General features: G+C 38.7%; 1 protein-coding gene across 1 annotated transcript in view; it reads right to left on the reverse strand.

Annotated features, from left to right (window-relative positions):
• LOC118742285 (unconventional myosin-XVIIIa) overlaps positions 1-5,810 on the reverse strand; it is a gene marked incomplete in the record, with an annotated part of 149,081 nt that overhangs the window by 115,466 nt on the left and 27,805 nt on the right.

Below are 5,810 nucleotides of genomic sequence, written 5' to 3' on the forward strand. Positions count from 1 at the left end.
GCTTCTAATGTGATTTTGATGAAAATTTTGATGAAATGAATTTCATCACCTTTTGTGGCCTAATTCACGACTAGTTTAGGATCTAATCAGAACTATTTCAGGACCATTCCGGCATTTTTTAGGGATTATTTCAGGACTAATTCGGGATTTTTTCGAGACCTGTTCCGGCCTGGTTCTGGACCATTTTGGTACTAGTTCGGCATCATTTTGGGATTAATAAGGGACCATTTCGGGAGCGTTTCAAAATTTGTTCGAGATTCCTTCGGGACAGGTTCACGAATTTTTTAGAACCACTTTAGGACAATTTTGGGACTAGTTGGGGATAATTTCGGGGTAGTTCGAAATTGGTCACGAAATGATCCTAAAATTGTCCTGAACTATTTCCGAAGAAGTTATGAAAAAGTCGTGTTCTGGTCCCAGGAAAATGATATGAATGTTGAATTTTTATCTTAGCCTATTTATGCTTACCGCTGGGCGAACACTAGCAGCGGTTGAAATTCAACCACTAAAATTAAGCAAAGTTGAGGTTAGTTGATTCGAGCTGAGTTGAGTTGAGTTGAGTTAAGGTGAAGTGAAGTGAGTTCGGATGAAATGAGTTTATATAAGTTAAGGTTTGTTGAGTTGAGGTGAGGTGTTATAAGGTAAGCTGAGGTGAAACAACATTAGTTGGAGTTAGTTGAGTTGAGATGAAGTGAGATGAGCTGAGTTGAGTTGAGTCGAGATGGGATGAAATGAGGTCAGTTGGAGTGAGGTGAGTTAAGGTGAACTGAGAGGAGTTGATGTGAGCTTAGTTGAGGTTGGATGAGGGGAGTTCAGGTGATTTAAAGTAAGCTGTGCTGAATTGAGGTGAAATGCGATGAACAACATAACATAACATATACATATAAGATAATATAACATAACCTACCTCATCATAACAGCTAACCACAAGCTGTCTACAGTCTCATCTGCTCAATGAAAGGAAAACTTTTACTTAGCTATAGCCCACTCTGAAATTGAGGGCAATAATAAAAAGTGCAAAAATCCATCTAAAAAAAAATTCTCAAAAATCAACGCGATTTTTTAGCCGGTTGAAACTTGCACTTCATTGGACTAAAATTGTATGGGCTATAAAACTGCATACCCAAAAATGTTCTAAATATTCATATTAATAAGTTGAAATTTTGGTTAAAATTCGTTCAATTTTCCCAAATTTGGTATAAAGTTTGAAATTGTTATTTAAATGGTTTTGGTTAAATTAGACGGTATTTTTATAGACGGTATTTTTATAGAAAAATAACAAAAACAATTTAGCTCGAAAAACATTACGAATATTTAACAAAAATGAACACGTGGTCATTCGTTTGAGTCACTGTATATAGATATGTATGTAGGTATAAAAATGCAAGAGAACAAAAATTTATAGACAATTTATCCAGCAATGCAACAGCGTTAATATCTTCCCCAGTGGGAAACTTCTCCTTGTTTGTACATACAACTCACAATTTGTCCAACCAAAATACTCTATGTCCACCCACTTTGCCGCGCTTGCTAAGGCTGTGTGTAATTTTGTCTGTCATTGTCAATTTGCATTTCAATTTTGTAATTATTTTATTTTTTTTTGTTTCTTTGCTATTGCTTCTTGCGGTTGTAACATTTCATTTCTTTATTGCTTTATTGGCTGCTAACTACAAAATTTTATGGTTTGACTGTGTCGCAAAGCAACAGTTGGCTTGTTGAGCTCCCCCTTTCTCTAGTTTCTTCTTCTTCCGTCTGACAGTCTATTCGCCTATCTTGCGGTCAGTGTGTTGGTCAGTTCGTGTTGTGTCTGCAATATGCTGGATGACATTTTCGGGTGAAAGTCACTGGCATATATTTCACAATATCATCGATAATTGATTAATGTAGCAGATATGTTTGTATGTTTGTATGTTTATATGCATACACTACGCTTGATCGCAAGCACATAGAGAGTTGGATATCCATGACAAATGAACGCAATAAAATAAATATAAAAATTTAATGCGTAAATGAATATAGATATGTACAATTTCTGTTTGTTTTATTTTTCTTCAATCTATTAAAAAAATTTAACTGCTAGGTACTTTGGGCAGTTTTTTAACACATCGCACTTTCACGGCGTTTTACTAATCCATAGAAGTGTGAACAGGGTTGTCAGTTAGTTTTATAAATGTTAAATATAATTAATTAATTTAAAAGTTTAAATACTTAGATATAACTTTAAATACCTAATAGTATCAATCGAAAAAAAATATTTTTATTAGAGTTGCCATACATCAAAAAAAATTATATAATTAACATAAAATAATGAATATGTATCATACAAAAAGTATACGAGAATATTAGACGTATTCCTTGAAAAGGGTTACCACCTCCTTTCAAAAAACCGTTTCCATTTTTTTTCACGAAAATTACAATTGGCTTAATATGAAAACGGCGCTAAAACAAAAAACTACTATATAATGAGCATTAATCGGATTCCGGATTTTATAGAGTTGCCACCAATTCGAATAAGTAAAATGAAGTAAACAAGTTAAATGCTTGATTTGTTGCCATACTAGTTTCAATCGAAAGATTTTTAATAAAGTTTTAATACCGATTTTCTATAGGGTTACTGCTAGGTTAGGTTAATATAGCTAACTGTAAATGCCCACCGCTCCGCGGCCAAGAAACTCGCATACAATCTTTGTCTGGCGTGAACATCTCAAGACAACTACATATATCTGGCTGTCTTCTAAGCCAAGCAGTTTTCTTCCATATCGTTAAAGCCTGGAACCATATTAAATGGAATGGAATGGAATTGTGGATGGCCGGAAAAACCAAAAAAAAAAAAAAACAAGTCTCCCAAGCACACACGACAGTATTGCCCATTGTACTTAAGGCCTAGAGACAGACTTTAGAGGAAAGGGATATATGGGTGCGGTGGGAATTTATTGCTCCTATGCAAACTTATCAGACTTCTTTATAAATCGTGGCAGTTTGTTGAGGAAAAGAGAGTGTATCTCGTCCATTATTAATACATCCGACCCAAAAATGTACCATCTGAGTCTGGCGAAGGCCAGACAGCGGCAGAGCAAATGTTCTATACTATTCTCATCCTCCTAACAATATTTACACAGTGGATCGTCGAATATACCTATGGTGACCTATATCGTCTCCATGGAGTGTGCCCCGTAATCAGACCTATCAGAGCTCTTAGATCATTCGTTTGAGAAGGAATTTTGTTACTACCCCATCAGTCTTTTTCAAGAAACATTTGCTTGTTTTGAAGAAGGTAGTACCACACCAACGGCTCTCATAAGTGCATGGCCCTGAAATTGGCTCCGGTCCAATTGGACTCTCCAAAGAACCGCAATTCGCCAATTCATCAGCCAAATAGTTGTATTGAACACCGTAATGTCTTGGCACTAATGATGGAAGACGTTTCAATCTCGATCCCGCTCATCACGAAATTTAATTTTTATGTCCCGAACCCGCCCATTTTCAGAATTGTACCGCGGATGATGTAAGATCTTTAAGCGTTTTTAAGGAAGATTTTCTGAATTTGCGTAGACTGCGAGTATGATAGAGAAGTAGTCTGATGCGTAGGAAGGGGCATTCCCTGACTAATTTTGGGCAAATCATCAACGAACAAAATAATTTCATTGCCTTTTTGGCTATTGAAATATGAGTATTTATGTTCATCTCCTTTGGCGGTATTACATTTTTAAACATCCATTCTGGCACTGTGGTGATTCGGATCACTAAATTTAGGGTTGCTAGGTTCGGTGTTGGATTTGTGACTGGAGATACGATTTCGTGGCCGAGTATTGTCGTTCAAACCAAATGGAGGGAGGATCATCACAACCTGCCAGATGCCTCAAAAGCTTTCTAATTTGTGCCTACGTCCCGAAGGAAGAGAGAATGACGCGAGCAAAGACCATTTTTATGAGGTATTGGAGGGCACGGCCACGGCCAAAGTAAGCATCTTTGATCTAACAGGTAAACGAATCTTCCGACAACAGACTGCAGCTTGTCGACTTTACTGGGTCACGAAACATGGCAGTCAGTAGCAACTGCTTCTAATATAAAAAAGACCCAACGATCTACATATTTACATCACTGTCTCTATATCGAAAGACGTTAAACGAAATCGTTGATGTGGTAGTAGATGAAAGTCACGCTTTTAATGTTTCAAAGCTTACTTTCGTCGCAGGTCTAACTACACAAAGAAAGATCGACACTGAAGAGCTCCAATCACAACAGAGATCCAACGCTTGCCAACGAAGACTTTAAAAAGGATGGGAGCGTATTCTTTTAGGAAGCTTATAAATATATGTGCATCTTTATTTTTGGTGATACACAGAAGGGTGCAATCAAAACCTTGGGACTTTTCAAGTGAACCTAAATTAGATGGCCAAACCGATTTCTCTTACTTTTAAGTCCTCGGAGCGAAGTTAAAGAACCGCCAACTAGACGAATGTTATCACTAACATCATGGTATACCTACACTCTTACTCACCAGCAACACGCTCAGCAATCCGTAGAGCAACAGCAATAGGTGCCACACCTCACGTGCCACATCACGATGCGCGCATAGTTGCAAGAAGAAATTGAAAAACTCCCTGCCCAAAACGAAATCGAAATGTGTGTCATTCCACAGCGCCGAATCAGCAGAGCAAGTGTAAGCCTCCAACACGGCATAGTCATCATGAGCAGCAGTTGGAAAACTTTGAAAATATGCAGCGTCTACGCCATCGCCTCCTTCTCCTCCTCCTCCTCCACCTCTTCCTCCGCCCGCAATGAGGCACACATCAAGCGCTGCTTGATGCAAGGTGTTGCTGCGTCGGCTAGGCGCGCGCATTTATGCCACTGACGATGTGTAACGATTGGTAGCGTTGGCGGCGACGGTGAATGAAAAGCATTTTCCAACCGGGGAAATGAAATTTCTTTCAAACAGCTGATGTGAGCGCAGCAATGCAGTGCGTATATCGCAAATTTAAAAAAAAAATATATATATATGCGGAGCAGCAGCGCTTAATCGGCTGACAAATTTTTACGCCGTTTATCATCAAAGTGTCTGTTTTCATTAAGCGGCAATTAATTTTTAATAAATTTTAATTTGCAGTGCATAAAAAATAAAAGACGCACAAACGAATGAAACAATTATAAAGCGCTGGCGGCACAGCTGGAAATCACCGTGAAATGTTTTCTGTTTTTTGTTTTTTGTAGTTTTCTATAAAGTTTTTGCAACTCGCACACACACAGCACAGTATTTCGTCTAACAAGCGCGAAATCAACAGCTGCCAACGGCGTCGCCGCCCAGCTGGTTACAACCCGAAACATATGTATTTTGATGCGCACTCGTGCCGCTGCTCCTCACCGCATCGCCGGCTATCGATAATTCATCTGAGCAACAGCAATTCGCAATCACTTCCAATTAAAATATCAGCGCCGCTGAAGAAAAACTTCGAAAAGGAATAAAGCGAGACGAAACGCAACAAAACGCGTCCAGCGCGGAAATATCGCCACAGACTAAATATTTAATCGTTTGCTCCACAACGAAATGGAAAGCGGATTTACGCGCTGCGATTTACTTTCATTGCGGAATCAGGTAATGTATGCGCGCGCGCTGATCTGTTGTGCAGGAAAATTTGTGTCGCCCGCTGCTACTAACTACACACTCGCGGCGAGCAAAAACAAGTTTGTCGCTAAATTATTGAAGATGAAGTGCAGGAAAATCGAGACTAAAGTTTAGTGGAACACTTGAGCTGGGTGGCCACGGTCGCTAAGATAATTGTGTTGCCAACATTGTTATTGTTTTTTTTTTT

This window comes from Rhagoletis pomonella, unplaced genomic scaffold (genome assembly GCF_013731165.1).
Source record: "Rhagoletis pomonella isolate Grant_MI unplaced genomic scaffold, Rhpom_1.0 Rhpom_scaffold_00001, whole genome shotgun sequence".
NCBI classification, from domain to species: domain Eukaryota; kingdom Metazoa; phylum Arthropoda; class Insecta; order Diptera; family Tephritidae; genus Rhagoletis; species Rhagoletis pomonella.